The sequence below is a fragment of the Tachyglossus aculeatus genome, chromosome 5, assembly GCF_015852505.1.
Source record: "Tachyglossus aculeatus isolate mTacAcu1 chromosome 5, mTacAcu1.pri, whole genome shotgun sequence".
In the NCBI taxonomy this organism is placed as follows: Eukaryota; Metazoa; Chordata; class Mammalia; order Monotremata; family Tachyglossidae; genus Tachyglossus; species Tachyglossus aculeatus.
The window spans coordinates 60064307-60078946 of NC_052070.1; the positions used below are offsets into that span (position 1 = coordinate 60064307).

The window sequence follows — 14640 nt, forward strand, 5'->3', positions numbered from 1 at the left end:
TTCTGGGACACACTACACGCACACACATACATATACACGCACACAGCACTGTAATGGGATTTATTCTACAGGTCAAGTGTAAAAAACAAACAACTTTGGGGAGGAAACTGTCAAGACTTAAATATCCAGAAAACAGAATTGTTTTATTTGCTTTTGCGAAGAGGCACTGCCTTCATTCATCCCTTCCCCTCCCCCACTTTTTTTTTTTTTCCTTCCCAATCCGAAGGCTGACATCACGGCTGTAGCCACAAAAATTGGAACAGACAAGGGCAACAATGTGTAACTCTCAGTGCCAGTGGTCACCAGCTGATGGAACTCGGAAGGCGGCTCACAATGGGAAATCCCAGCCACCAGAAAGGCGGGGGGCGGGGGAGACAAGCATCCTCTCTACCCACATTTCCAACTAAAGAAGCTGGTGGTCTGTAAAAAGCAGCTCGAGGGAAGACCCGTGGTGGCCGCATTGCACAAGAAACAGTGGACGGTTTCCACATCCACAGGAAGACCCGGGCCCCATTCCCGCTTCATTCCGGAAAGTCTCTAGCCTGGGTCTAGCTGGCTGGTGGGGCCAGGAAGCGGGACACAGAGTCGGGGAGCAGGGACGAAACAAACAAATTTGAAATCCCCTAGGGGTACTTTGAAGTAGGCCACAAGACATTTAAGACCGTGTGTGCACTGGGTTGAAGGGCCCCTGGAAGCACTGGGTAGGTTTCTGCATCCATGAAGCCAAATGAATGGGTTGGGGTCTCTCTTCGGGGGCTCTCTGGATGCAGGCCATCAACTCAACGGCACTGAGCTCTAATCTGGATCCATCCCAAACTATGAAACGGAAGCAAAAACTGACAATTAATCGGAAGGCTTTGGAACCGCCAGGCTGTGACCTGAGGGTCTTTCCTCCCATTTTTCAAAGAATTCTTTGAAAACCGCTTACAACCCAACTTCTGTAGATTCTAAACTAAGAGTCTCCCCTTTCTCTCCTTTGCTCTTCACTGGGCTTCCCTTTGTATGCTGCTCATTAACTATGATTCTGGCATTAATGTTCTGAAACCGAACCCACAGAAAGAAACCACCCTGAGTCGGGAGGTAGACGGGAGACAAGAAGAGTGTTAAATCAAATTCTGGGGCCTGATGGCTTTAGAAGGAACTTGAAGCCCAGTGACACAAGTACCCACTGCATCCAACAGCAGAACCCAACCTTGATTACACCCAATGAGGCTGAAAACAAGAAATACGTAGGGCGTAGTCTAAGCTGTGGTCTTCCCGACCGATCAATCAATGATATCTATTGAGTATTTCCAATGTGTAGAGCACTGTACAAAGAGTACAGTAGTACAACAGAATTGGAAGACACAACCCCAATCCCAGCCTTCACGGAGTTCATATATCCCAATGGGGAGACAAATATTAAAAATAAACTGCCAAGAAGGGAGGCAGCATAGGGTAAAAGGACTTGGATCTAAATGCCGTAGGGGTGGGGTGAATGGCAAAGTGCTTAAGGGATGCTGACCTAGTATAGGGGTGATGCAGAGGGGAGGGATGGGGCAGATGATAATAATAATGATGGCATTTGTTAAGCGCTTACTATGTGCAAAGCACTGTTCTAAGTGCTGGGGGGGATACAAGGTGATCAGGTTGTCCCACGTGGGGCTCACAGTCTTAATCCCCATTTTACAGATGCGGTAACTGAGGCTCAGAGAAGTTAAGTGACTTGCCCAAGGGCACAAAGCAGACATGTGACGGAGCCAGGATTCGAACAGATGAGAGGTTAGTGGCTCCAGAAGGTTTCCCAGAGGAGACAGGAGTTTAGTACATCTCTGAATACTTCCTGGGTTTTAAGGCCCAGACTGCCATGCCCTCTCCCTCAGCATTTTCGTTGATCTGTCTCGATAACCTCTTCAACCTGACCTAAGAGAGGATACATGAGCTTGCTGTGATCATTAAAAGCCCTGCAGCTTCCTTTTCATCGCAAACCATTAAGGGCGTGTGCGTGTGTGTGTGCGCATGCACATGTGCACACGTGTGCTATTTTGTGTTGGAGGCAGCCATCAACTAGGGGATAAATGAAGACCAGGATGGGTCTATTCTTAATTGTCAAGGAAGGGAAAATGAAGCTGCCTTCAGTCCAGGAATGAACTCGGGGCAGAAAACCGGCCCCAACCAACCCCCCCGGAACCAGCTCCCGCTGAGCCAGCCGGCCCAGAGCTTATACCGTAGCCAAAAGACAACGCCTGACTAGTGGGGACCAGTTGCTGGGTTCCGCGTCCGCCCGAGGATGGAAGAGGGAGGTTTGTCTTTGTACAGAGACCGGCTTCTACATTTCAGTCCCTCTGGCCTTGAAGGCACCCGAAAATCCCAAAGCCCCAGAGAGAAGCACCCGACCCAAAGAGGAGAGCTGAAAGGCTATCGGGACTTAGGAAAAATGAAAGACAGCAAAGGGTTGAACCAATCGTTACTTTTTTTTTAAGAGATCGAGAGACAATACAGGAAACAGAAACTTTTCACGCCTTTGGTATGTGAGAGAAAAAGAAAAAAAGTCAATCTAAGAGTCACCATGCCCATGGTGGCGGTGGTGGTGGGAGCGGTTTCAGCTAGCCGGTCCTCTGATGGAAGCTTGCCCTTTGCGCGTTTCCAGGACCCAGCCTGGCACCCTCTCTCCAGCTGATGGGGGCCCTCCCCAGACACCCCCAACCCCCACTCTCTGGCATATCAGCAGCAGCTTCTTTTGCAGCTGGGAGAGGTACAGAGATCAGGGTCGGTTACCCCACGAAAAAGGGTGGAGCTTCCTGCCAGTGCAGATCCTCAAGTGGGGCGTGAAAATTAAGCGAAGTTCTCACCAAGAGCAAAACCACAAAGCCCGGCGCCGGTCTGATATTGATTTTGAGAAACCTCAAAGCTAGACTTCTTGGAGGTTAAAGAAGTGTCAGACAAATTAAAGACAAAAATACATTAAAAATAGCCAGATCCGGTAAAACAAGAACCCCACCACACAGGCGTGCAGCGCACTGACAGATCCTCTCACTCCACGGTGGGTCGGCAAGCAGGCTGATGAACCTTTGGGAGACAGGCAACTAGATTTGCCAAGCTCGTGGTCCCTTGTGGCTGGGGGAGCCTTTTCGGAGCAACAGGGCAACACTTCCCTCCCCTCCTCGGCTCACCAAGCCGGCCTGCACAACCCAGCCTCCTCCCAAGAGGCTACTAAGGCTACAGCACCTGCTACTTTGGGCGCGGCGGGTGTCACCTCTCAGGGCAGTGGGTAGTGGAAAACATGGTGGCCCCAGGCCTGGAGACGGCTCTCCAAAGACAGGGGGTTTGCCGGAGAAAAACGTTGGGAGGCCTGGAATTTCCCTGGCCATCTTAAAGTCCAACACCTTTGCCCAGGACTGAGTCCACCCCCGTTCTGTGCTCGACCTTGTGACCGGAGGATGTGGTTTACTCTGACTTTATAAAGCAAGGGCCCTAGTCTCTATTAAACCCTTCCATGAGGACTTGGAGACCCTGAATCACAGCTGTGAGATGCTCACTCCCTCTGGAAACTTGACAACCTGTCAAAAAAACAAAACAAAACAAAAAACCACCCAAAAAGCCCTATCCCTAATTAGAATGATGACTGTGGAGTGAGGCGCTTGGTCTCGGAAAAGTGCCTGGGGTGTGCTGTTCGTGAGAAAACAGCCTTCCGGCCAGTCAAGCTCAATTCACTCCAGGAAATGCTTCCAAGAGGCCCAACGTCTGAGCCCAGTGGTCCAAGTTTCCCCCAGATGAACCCGTAGGCAGCATCTTCTGTGGCCCTTCTGGACAACCTTTTCTCCCGAGAGGAAGAATGGCACAGACACGGAAAGGGAGGGCAACTCCAGTCTCTGGCTGGGATTGGTTCAAATTCCGGCTGGATGATGGCCATTTCCACTAACCCCTTCCCTGCTGTCCCCCATGGCCAGGTCTGGAGACCAGGGTCCCGCTCCCTATGACTCTCCCTCGCCCTCCCCAAAGCAGCAGGGTCCAGGCCAGTCCCACTGGAGCCCATCCTCATCTATTCATTTCCCCTTAGCAGATTCCACCGCAGGGAGTTACAGAGAGTTCATCCTCCAACTGCTTGTACTCTCTCCCAAGCGCTTAGTAAAGTACTCTGCACTAAGTAAGCACACAATACATATCACTGTTCGATTAATTTTTTTTAATCCTTGGAACGAAGCGGCCCATTGCCCTACCCATATTAGGGATCTCCCTAAAGAAACGCTGAAGACAGGCAAAGGTTCAAGAGGGTGTTCTTATAGTCTGGGTTGAAAAAGGGCAGGTTTGAGATTGAGATTTCATTGCTGCCTAATGGGTATATCTACGATGACCTACATACAGATTTTTAAAACTCCTACTTTTACACAGAAATCACTCATCTGTTTGAATACCACCCCAAAACAACAGTTTCTCACCTGACCATTCCGGGGGGATTCACACCCTTTCAGAATCAACTTCCATTATTATTATTATTATTATTAGATACTCGTTATAGTATTTGCTAAGCACTTACTATGCATCATGTACTGTTCTAAGCGTAGAGCTAACTATAACTTAGATTGGATACAGTCCCTGTCCCTCATGGCATTCACAGTTTAAGATGGGTCTTAGAGCGAGAGAGACTTTTGCAAGTTTGGCTTCCAAAGACGGATGACTTAGCTCATGGGGACATGAGAAAAAAAGTCAGAGAGGGTTTTTCACAGCAGGCACTACTCTGGACGTTCCCACACCTTAAGCCACGGAGTGGAAAATTCAGCGAGTTCCGGGAACTGTTCTGGACTCCAAGGGAGCAGGAGACTTGTTTCGAGAATGAGACCATAAACTCATTATGGGCGGGGAAGGTGTCTGCTAATTCTGCTGCATTGTACTCTCCCAAGTGCTTAGTACAGCGCTTTGCACATAGTAAACACTCAATACCATTCATTGATTGATTGAACTCTGGCCCCCTTCTCATGATCTGAACCCCACCCTGCTAACGAAGTCATTCAAGTTGGGATGTTGGGGTCGGGGAGGAGCTAGGGCCTGCTCTATGCTAGGGAATGATGCTGATCTGAATCTAGAAAGTCTGATATGACTAGAGAGAGACTCCACCCATCTGCTGCCTTCAATGGTTTCTTCCAAGATTTGTCTCAAGAGTGAATGTAGTCTCTTTGGGGGCTGAGGCACGTGCGCGATCCCCCAGGGCGTTGTCACTTTCACTCCAGGGCGGGCAGCACAGCCAAATGCGGACATTCAGGCTGAAGTGCAGAGGAGAATTTTGGGTTTAACATACTGCCCTGGAAGTGCTAATCCTATAAAGATCCAGGGTTTTTTCCTGCTTCTCCTAGGAAATGGGCTGGGGCAAGATGGGAGGGGTTGCTCAACATGATGACGATCACGATCTCTTACCAAAACAAAATGAATGAACTTGTCTTTCAACTGGTGAACGAACCTTGGAGATTGAGATGCTTAAATAAAAGGCAAAGCCCACCTCTACCAAGCAGTTGGGTCCTCACGCTTCCTTCCCCTCTGCCCACTTATGTACATACCTTTACACTCTATTGCTTCCTTCTATTTATTATTTTAGGATCTGCCTCTCCTGCTACATTATAAAATCCTTGAGGGCAAGGATCACGTCTATTGTCCTCTCGCAAACATTCAGGACAGTGCTCTGAGCAGAGTGAGCACTTGGTAAATCTGATTTGTGGATGGAAAACTACAGGGAAGACTAGACCTGCTTTCACTTTCATGTACCTACCAGGAACTGCTAATTTAATTTGGCTCAACTCTCTCCGCTCCCTGTACAGGGCCCAGTTTGTGGCGAACCCTGCCATTACACAACAGAAGAGAACTATTTAGTCAGAACTATCTTGGGAGACGTAAATAAGAAAACTTTGCCCTTGCAAGGTGAAGCCAGGTAAAAGCAGGGTAGCCTGGTGGAAAGAGCAAGGGCCTTCTGCCTGCTGTGGAACCTTGAGCAAGGCAACTAATTTTCCGTACTTCTGTTTCCTCATCTATTAAATGGGGATCAAAGGCCTGTCATTCATTCAATCATATTTACTGAACACTTACTGCATGCAAAGCAATGTACTAAGCACTTGGGAAAGTACAATATAAGATTAAACAAGCTTACAGTCTAGAGAGGGAAACAGATATGAATATAAATAAATATACTGTTTATACATATATCCTCCCTCCTCTTCAGACTGTGAGCTCCACATGGGCCAGGCACTGTACTCAACCTCATCAACGTGTATCTACCTTGGTACTTAATACAATGTTTGGCATATGGTAAGCGCATAACCAATAACATAATTAGTAAATCCTAGTGATTTCAAGAGTTCTAAACCAAACCCATATGAACACTTGCTGCCTTTCCTGCCCTGACATTTGGAAGAGGAAGAAAACTCTGAACCAGAACATAATTTCTGTCATGTCACTTGGGCTCTCCTTCTGAGGTTTCTGATATGGGTGTTGGGGGAGTAAAGAGACTGTAAACTCATTGTGGGCAAGGAATATATCTGTTAATTGTTACGTTGTTCACTCCCCAGTGCTTAGTACAGTGCTCTGCACCCAGTAAGCACTCAAAAAACGTGACTGACTGACTGACTAAAGAGTAAAGATGACCCAGAGAAAACCCCTGGTAGCTCCATTTCCTGGACCAGGCCGGGGGCGGGGTGTGGGAAAGGCTGGCAGCGGGCAGCATACGTTCAGATAACATCCTCTTTGTCCCGCTCTGGGGCCTCTCCCCACCCACTCCTTCTTTTAAGACACGCGGCGTTAAGGCTGTGGGTGACTTTTCAGACCTTGTGGTAGATCACGGTTAGAGCAGAAGAGGACAGAATAGTGGGAGGGGGCACGCGCCTACTATCTGGGTGATGGGTGACACCCCGCTCCCTCACTACCCACCGTGTGGATCAGATGTGTTTCGCTGTGGAGGGGTGGGGAGAGGGTGGAGTTGAAATGCCAAGCAAGTCCACAACCCCAGCAGGGTCACCCCAGGAGGTCACATGGCATGCACACTCATTCTTCACGCACCACAGAAAGTTGGTGGCGAGGACTGGGAACAGAATGTCCATTCTGTCCAAAAAAGAAAGGCTCAAAGCCGTCTAAGCCCAGCGTTCTCCCATGCTAGCACAATTCATTCTACTGCTCCCACCGTCTGGAGTGAAACACCAAAATGCTTACACATTTCTTGCATTTTCTAGGGGGAAAATTCACTTTGCCACAAATCCCCGTTCTGCTCCGGTTTCCATTAGTTCTTGGAGGACATTTCTCTTTGTTTTTTTTTCTGTCTGAACATTTGTTCTTTTTTTTTTTTTATAAAGAAGTTGGCCAAGCGCCTCTCCTCTAGAGGTTGGGTTCCTGTTGCTCCTGGCCAACGGAGGAGCCCGATCAAAAACCTTTCAGCCCCAATTTCCTAACAGTTTGTTCCAGTTGCTCTCATCAGAAATTGACCCGGTGGCTGAATTTTAATTCCCTTCGAGGAAGAGAACGTAGACAACAGGCTTTCTAAATGAGTGCGATATCAATTCGTTTCTCTGAAGACGCTGTGGAACTCGACGGAGGGAGCATCTTGGCATTATATGGGTAGAGGAGCTCATTTACGGGAATGCAAAATGGCCAGGAGCTGTTGTTGGGTTATTACTGTGGCCAGCTCCCGCTTTGCTGGGTTTTAAAACAGAGATGGTGTACAATCAATCAATCAATCAATCGTATTTATTGAGCGCTTACTATGTGCAGAGCACTGTACTAAGCGCTTGGGAAGTACAAATTGGCAACACATAGAGACAGTCCCTACCCAACAGTGGGCTCACAGTCTAAAAGGGGGAGACAGAGAACAGAACCAAACATACCAACAAAATAAAATAAATAGGATAGAAATGCACAAGTAAAATAAATAAATAAATAAATAAATAGAGTAATAAATATGTACAACCATATATACATATATACAGGTGCTATGGGGAAGGGAAGGAGGTAAGATGGGGGGATGGAGAGGGGGACGAGGGGGAGAGGAAGGAAGGGGTACACTTAAGTGCACCCAAAATATATTAGGTCCTCCAATCCAATTTTGAGAAGGAGGTTTTCCTATGACTTTTGCCCGCCCTGCGTCTCCCATTCGTCTGTAAGCTCCATGAGGGCAGGGATCATGTCTTTTCTACTGTACCGTCCCGAGCACTAGGGTACAGCACCCTGCATTTGCTAAACCCCGAAGGCGGATTTCAGATTTTAAAGCCATTTCAAAAATCAGAACTAGCCCTGCTCCGCCACCCAGTTGGACGACTCCAATCCACAACCACTGTAGGCTCCGCTGTTCTGGCTCTCTAGTGAACCCCAGAATTCCCTGGTGAAGTGTATGACTTCACTCTTCTCTGCAGCCTGTTCTTCTGAACACCAGACAGCGAGCCCATACTCAGTGTGCGATGGAGAATGAATGCCTTCCCGGAGGGAAATCTTGGGCAAGGGGCTAGGACTCAGAGGACCCCTGTCCCTCTCCAGTCCAAGGTATGAGGTGCCGTTTTAACTCTGGCCTAGATTAAGTTTCAGATACATCTTTGCTAAGGAAAACCACAATATTTTTCTTTTATAATAAGCCGCTGCCAGTTTAAGCCTGCTGTTCGGAGAAGCTTTGAGCCAGACATAACAGGCCTTATCCTTGAAGCTGTTCCCAGACACCCGCAGAATTGACCAGGCGGACTAAATCTGGGGATGATTTTAGACATACAAACCCTGACAGAATCCTTGCTCATCACCACATCAAAAAAACCAGCGAGGGTCCACAGCTGGGATGGGGCTTTTGAAAAATCCAAGATAAATAAAAAATATGTGAGTGCAGTTGGAACACAGCTGCGGACATGCCATTTTTCTTACATCTATAAAGATCTGTGTGTATGTGTGTGTGTGATAATATGCATGTGTGCACACACACACGCGCGCGCACATACACATACAAAAGAAGGAGACAAAGAGAGAGAAGACGCATGCGTGCAAACAGCCCCTTTTTCCAAAAGGGAAACATTTTCACTCAGACCAAACTGGAAGAGTGCACCCAGCTGTGTGAAACAATTTTTCTCTGGTTTAGTTTCCCGTCATTCTTAAGATTCCAAGGGGCCTTCTGGTCTACCCCTGCCCTAGTCCTCATGTGACAATGTGCTCACCTGGCCTTCCTGGAGCCGCAAGGGAACTCTCTGGGATTCACTGACCTGCCTTGCTAGCCCAAAAGCGGGGGTGAGGAGATGGCCGCTGACCCACGGAGGAAACGGGAGTCAGATAATTTCACATTATCTAAGATAGGAAGGACTGTGGATATCGTCTTCTTTGGGGGTCCCCGATTTTCCAGCCATAAAACCTCTTTTCCCGGCCATCAAGTCCCAACTCGGTAAGAAATTTACTCGCCGGCGAAATCCCCATCAATCAGTGGCATTTATCAAGAGCTTGCTGTGTGCGGAACGCTGCATTAAGCACGTGGCAGAGTACAATATAACAGAGTTGGAAGGCACTATCTGTTCTCCCTCCCCACTACGCTCAGCCACACGTCTGGAGGGGTACTCAAAGGGGAAATGGAAAATGGGGGTGGGAAGAGGGAAGGGTGTATCGGTCTCAGGAAGAGGGGCTTTTCAGGGCCCGGAATTCAGGCTAGTCTAAAGCAGGTCGGAGGATCGAGCAGGAAAAATAGCCCTTTTCCTCTCGTCGTTTTCTTTGGCAACTGCTGGATGGGAACTCTTGGAGTGCTGAGTTGATAGTGAGGCAAGACGGGAAAGGAAGTGAGTCGTTGTGACTAGGGACTGTGTCTGTTTATTGTTGTACTGCGCTTTCCCAACTGCTTAGAACAGTGCTTTGCACACGGTAAGCACTCAATAACTACAGCTGACAATGAATGGTGTGTCTGGGTGAACGCGGGTGCGTGTGTGTGTGTGTGTGTATTTGCGCTCAGAGGAGATGGTCTCGGGAGTGGCTTCCAGTGGGCGCGGATCTGTCTTTCACTCAAGTGGGCCAGGGCGGGACCTCCTGCCTGCCCACTGGTTGTTTCCAGCCCGAAAACCTGAGGCGTTGGATCCTGGGCAACGGACGGGCTCAAGCGCAAAATTGCAGCACACCCAGTCCACCGGCGAGGCCTCTCATCTCAATTTCAAATCTTACATGAAAGGGCAAGGATGCTCTCTGTGGTTTGCTCTAATATACACTCAAGCAAGCAAGTTGTTCTTCCTCAAATATCACTCCTTGCATAACAAAGAGTCGGCAACTTTCTATCGGCACTTCAACATGAAAAGAAATGGAGGGAGAGAAGGCAGAGATGGAGGGACATGGCAGGGAGGGGGATAATAATAAATAATTATGGTACTTGTTAAGCGCTTACTATGTGCCAAGAACCGGGTTTGGGGCCAGGTTGGACTACCCTGCTCAGAGCATTATGGGATGCCATGGCGCTACAGATCAGATGGGGTTTTCATTCAATCTGAGCAGTCCCCACCCGCACCTAGGGGTGGGCAGGAGAATCCTGTGGTTTCCCCAAACACTGGGCGGCCCAGGTTTTAATTTCAAAGTGTGCGGTGGAAGTCCCTAATCTCTAATTGAAAGGAAATGCAACTTTCACCGAGCTGGATGGAGTTCCTGTGATAGAAATCACTGAAGATGTTTATTGCTCCCTGGCATTTCCCTCGATTGAGCAGAGATGAGTCCACTTCCACCGCCCACGAATGGGGTGGGGCTCGGGGGTACTTAGGAGCACAATTCCAAAACACAAGGGGCAAAAAAATCCAAGGATCTCAGATGAGTCCACCACCAGAATGAAGGCGGAGAGAAAAGGCCCCACTGCTTCGCTTCTGACAGACGTGAGCCCGCCTTTCAATGGCAAGAAATTCGCCTGGCCTGATTGGCCGGCCTGCCTCAGATTTCCACCGAGACTGCAGCTTGGCAGCAGTGGGTGAGTTGGAGACCAAGTCCCGTGAACAACGACCCTCTCCTAATTAAGCTACCATCACTGGACTTAGGTTGAAAATACACCCCAAAGATGCTCACACCTCAAGTTGGCACCATTTTGGAGGGGAAAAAAACAAAACAAGCCCCCCACCCCCACCCCCACTACCGGTCCAAGGGCCATTTCTCCTATGAAACCGTCTCCCTTTCCCCACCAAACCTGGGCTATACAATTGAGGGCTCAGTATTGTCACCTGGCTGACTCAAAGACCAGCACTGAGTTGGGAGTGAGGAGACTTAGTGATGCCAATGACCGTATCTAACTGTAAGGCAGATCACTTTGCCTGCCCATGCCTCAGTTTCCCCATCACTACAATGGAGGGGTGGGGGTCGTGAAGACCTCCCATTTTACTTGCTCACAGAGATGTTGGGATGACAAACGAGATCGAAGACAATATTTTTTCCCAATGCTTAGAATACAGGAAGCAAGTAAATACCACTACTACCACTACTATTCATTCATTCATTCATATTCATTGAGCACTTACTGTGTGCAGAGCACCATACTAAGTGTTGGGAAAGTACAATATAATATTGAATGGATACACTCCCTGCCCACAGTGAGCTTACAGTCTAGAGGGGGTGACAGACATTAACAGAAATAAATAAATGAATGAATAAATAAATGACAGATATATACACAAGTGCTCTGCGGTTGGGGGGTGGGAAATGAATAAAGGGAGCAAGTCAGGGTGATGCAGAAGGGAGTGGGAGACGAGGGAAGGGGGGCTTAGTCAGGGAAGACCTCATAGAGGAGATGTGCCTTCAATAAGGAGGTGGGGAGAGTAACCACTACTACTATTACTACTTTTATTACTCGTACCTTTTGGATAGTCCTTAGTTCCCCAAAAGGTCCTCTGAAGATTGGCTCTGCTTTCTTCCTCAAGGGGGAAGGGAGATGGGGGAAAGGGGGGAAATCTGTGACTCTTTAGTAACCTCCTTGTGACCACTTATCTTTGGCTAGCCAGTGGGTTTCCTCTCTCCTGAGCACCTCGAGCATATGTCCCCTTCTCCCAGCCCCACATGAACGCACTGAGCACAAGTCCCTGTAGTACGCGTGTGTGCGCACGCACGTGCGCGCGCACACACACACACACACATATCAGGGGACCCCTTCTGCCTGCACATCTCCTACAGGGATAAGGGACCCCCCAGTTCACCACAAAGATGACCCGGCTGTGCACATGGACCTAAAACTTCAGCGAGACTGAAAACAGCTTTCTCAGGACTCTTGAAAATGTTAACGATGCCCCGGGTGGCTGCCAAGATGACGATGTGTTTCAAAACAGTTTAAATAAATTTTCTCCATCAAACGCTTAGCAAAAGGCAGGGTTTTATTAAAAGCAAATCGCCGCGGAACTAAAACAGGAGAGCCTGAAACCGTGTGAATGAGCAGGAAAAGTTGGGGCTCCGACATCTAAGCTCTCTGAGGATCATTCTTCTGCTGGGTTTGTCCTTCACCACCCTGGGGAGGGTGGGTGGGTGGGGACCGTATCCCACCACCCCCAGAAGAGGGTTTTCCATCAACTCCTCCAGGCAACCAGAAGGGTGGGTGGTAAGAGAGACTGAGGGGGGAGAGGGGAGGAGGGAGGAGAACTTCTATCAGCTTAAACTGAAAAGAGCAAGTAGTCAGTCTTAAACCCATCACAATGCCCTACCTCAAAGTTCAAGGAGCAAACAGACCACAGTAAACACTACCCCACTTGAGTAAGTAATGATCTCTGCTCAGCCAACTGTAATTATGCGATTTTGAGGGGAAGGGTAGGGGGAGGAAGGGGGGTACAAAACACGAATTCAAATGCAAGTCCCTGCTTAGACCCAATTTGGCTACTTTGAAGGTGCCCTCTGGCTGGCCTCTCCTGTGGTCCCTGAAGCACTCTCTCGGCAGGGGTAGGGGGATGGACGTGACACAGAATGGATTAGTGGATACAGCACAGACCTGGCAGCCAGGTCATGGGTTCTAATCCTGGCTCTGCCACTTGTCTACTGTGTGACCTTGGGCAAGTCACTTCACTTCTCTGGGCCTGCTACCTCATCTGGAAAATAGGGATTAAGACTGTGAGCCCCATGTGGGACACAGACTCTGTCCAATCTGATTTACTTGTTCAGTGCCTGGCACATAGTGAGCAGTTAACAAATACAATTATTATGTTGGCCAGCAGGCCTTAGTTCAGCTCACTCAGGAGCCCATCGCTCACTTCATTTGAAATAACTCTTCACTCCTGGAAGTTCACCACAGAATCCCACCCACTGGCAGGTCCCATTTGGAATTTCTGGTGGGTAGGGACTGTCTCCATATGTTGCCAGCTTGTACTTCCCAAGCGTTTAGTACTGTGCTCTGCACCCAGTAAGCGCTCAATACAATTGATTGATTGAATTTCACTGCTTATTGTTGTATTGTACTTTCCCAAGCTCCTAGTACAGAGCTCTGCACATAGTAAGCGCTCAATAAATATGATTGAATGAATTTCCCGATAACCCTGTTCTCCTGAGTTGGCCGATGCTGTTGCTTCTCCCTCCCCAGCCAGGGGCAGGTTGCACCCAAATTTCTCTGCTTCAGATCGCGAGTCTTCGGCACACCCCTGCAACGGCATCTGGTGGAGAGGCTTTGCCTTTAAAGACCAGCCAAAAAGCACGATTCCTGCCCCATGAATGCCCAAGGAAGTGCCACCTGTCTTAATGGACAAGAAAGAGGCCCTCTTGGGTTGAGACAAAACCTTCTTCGAGCTGGCTGGAAAGAAACCTGCCTTTTAACATCTCTCTTTGGAAGCGTTCTCCATGGGGCCGGCTGAGGTCATTGGTGATGGCCTCAGGAAAAGGCACGCAAATTTAAAGCAGGGACGCAATGCTAGGTAAACTCCCAGTGACTACCTCGTTCACGCCGGACTGAGCTGTTCCTGAAAACGTGCCATTGGCCCTGGACCCTGGCGTGAGCCATCTCACGAGCCACACACTGAGAAGGTGGCGAGAAAAACCAGGGCTTAGACTGGCTCTTTCTACACACCCAAGGCAGGGAAGAGCTCCTATATAGTAGCAGATAGCCAATGTGCTGGAGGGAGGCTAAGGTTCTACAAAAGCCACGAGGCGCTCCATTACTTCTAAAACTTCCCCTGAGCTCTGAGGATCAAGCCAGCTTGGCCTAGTGGAAAGAGCCCAGCCCTGGGAGTCAGAGGACCTGGGTTCTAATCCCGGCTCTGCCATATAATAATAATGATGGTATTTGTTAAGCGCTTACTATGTGCCAAGCACGATAGATACAAGGTAATCAGGTTGTCCCATGTGGGGCTCACAATCGTGACCCCCATTTTACAGATGAGGTAACTGAGGCACAGAGAAGTGAAGTGACTTGCCACATGTCTACTGTGTGACCTCGGGCATGTCACTACGCTTCTCTGGGCTTCAACTCCCTCATCTGTAAAATGGGGATTAAAACTGTGAGCCCCATATGGGCCATGGACTGTGTCCAACTTGATTACCTTGTACCTACCCCAGAGTTTAGTACAGGGATTAGCACATAGTAAACACTTAACAAATACCATAAAGAAGAACAAAAGCCACACAGACAACTACAGAGTAATGTTTAAAGGTTCTTTTGCTGCTTTTGGAAGTAACTTCCACATGCTTGCTGCATCGAGGAAGGGGAGAGGGGTGTTCAGGGGCTGGCCGGGGAATGGGTAT

The 14640-nt window shown here is 48.8% G+C and overlaps 1 protein-coding gene across 1 annotated transcript in view; it reads right to left on the bottom strand.

The window, feature by feature from the left end:
* SKI (SKI proto-oncogene) overlaps window positions 1-14640 on the bottom strand; it is a 188866-nt gene that overhangs the window by 15695 nt on the left and 158531 nt on the right. The gene's annotated exons all lie outside the window — the stretch shown is intronic.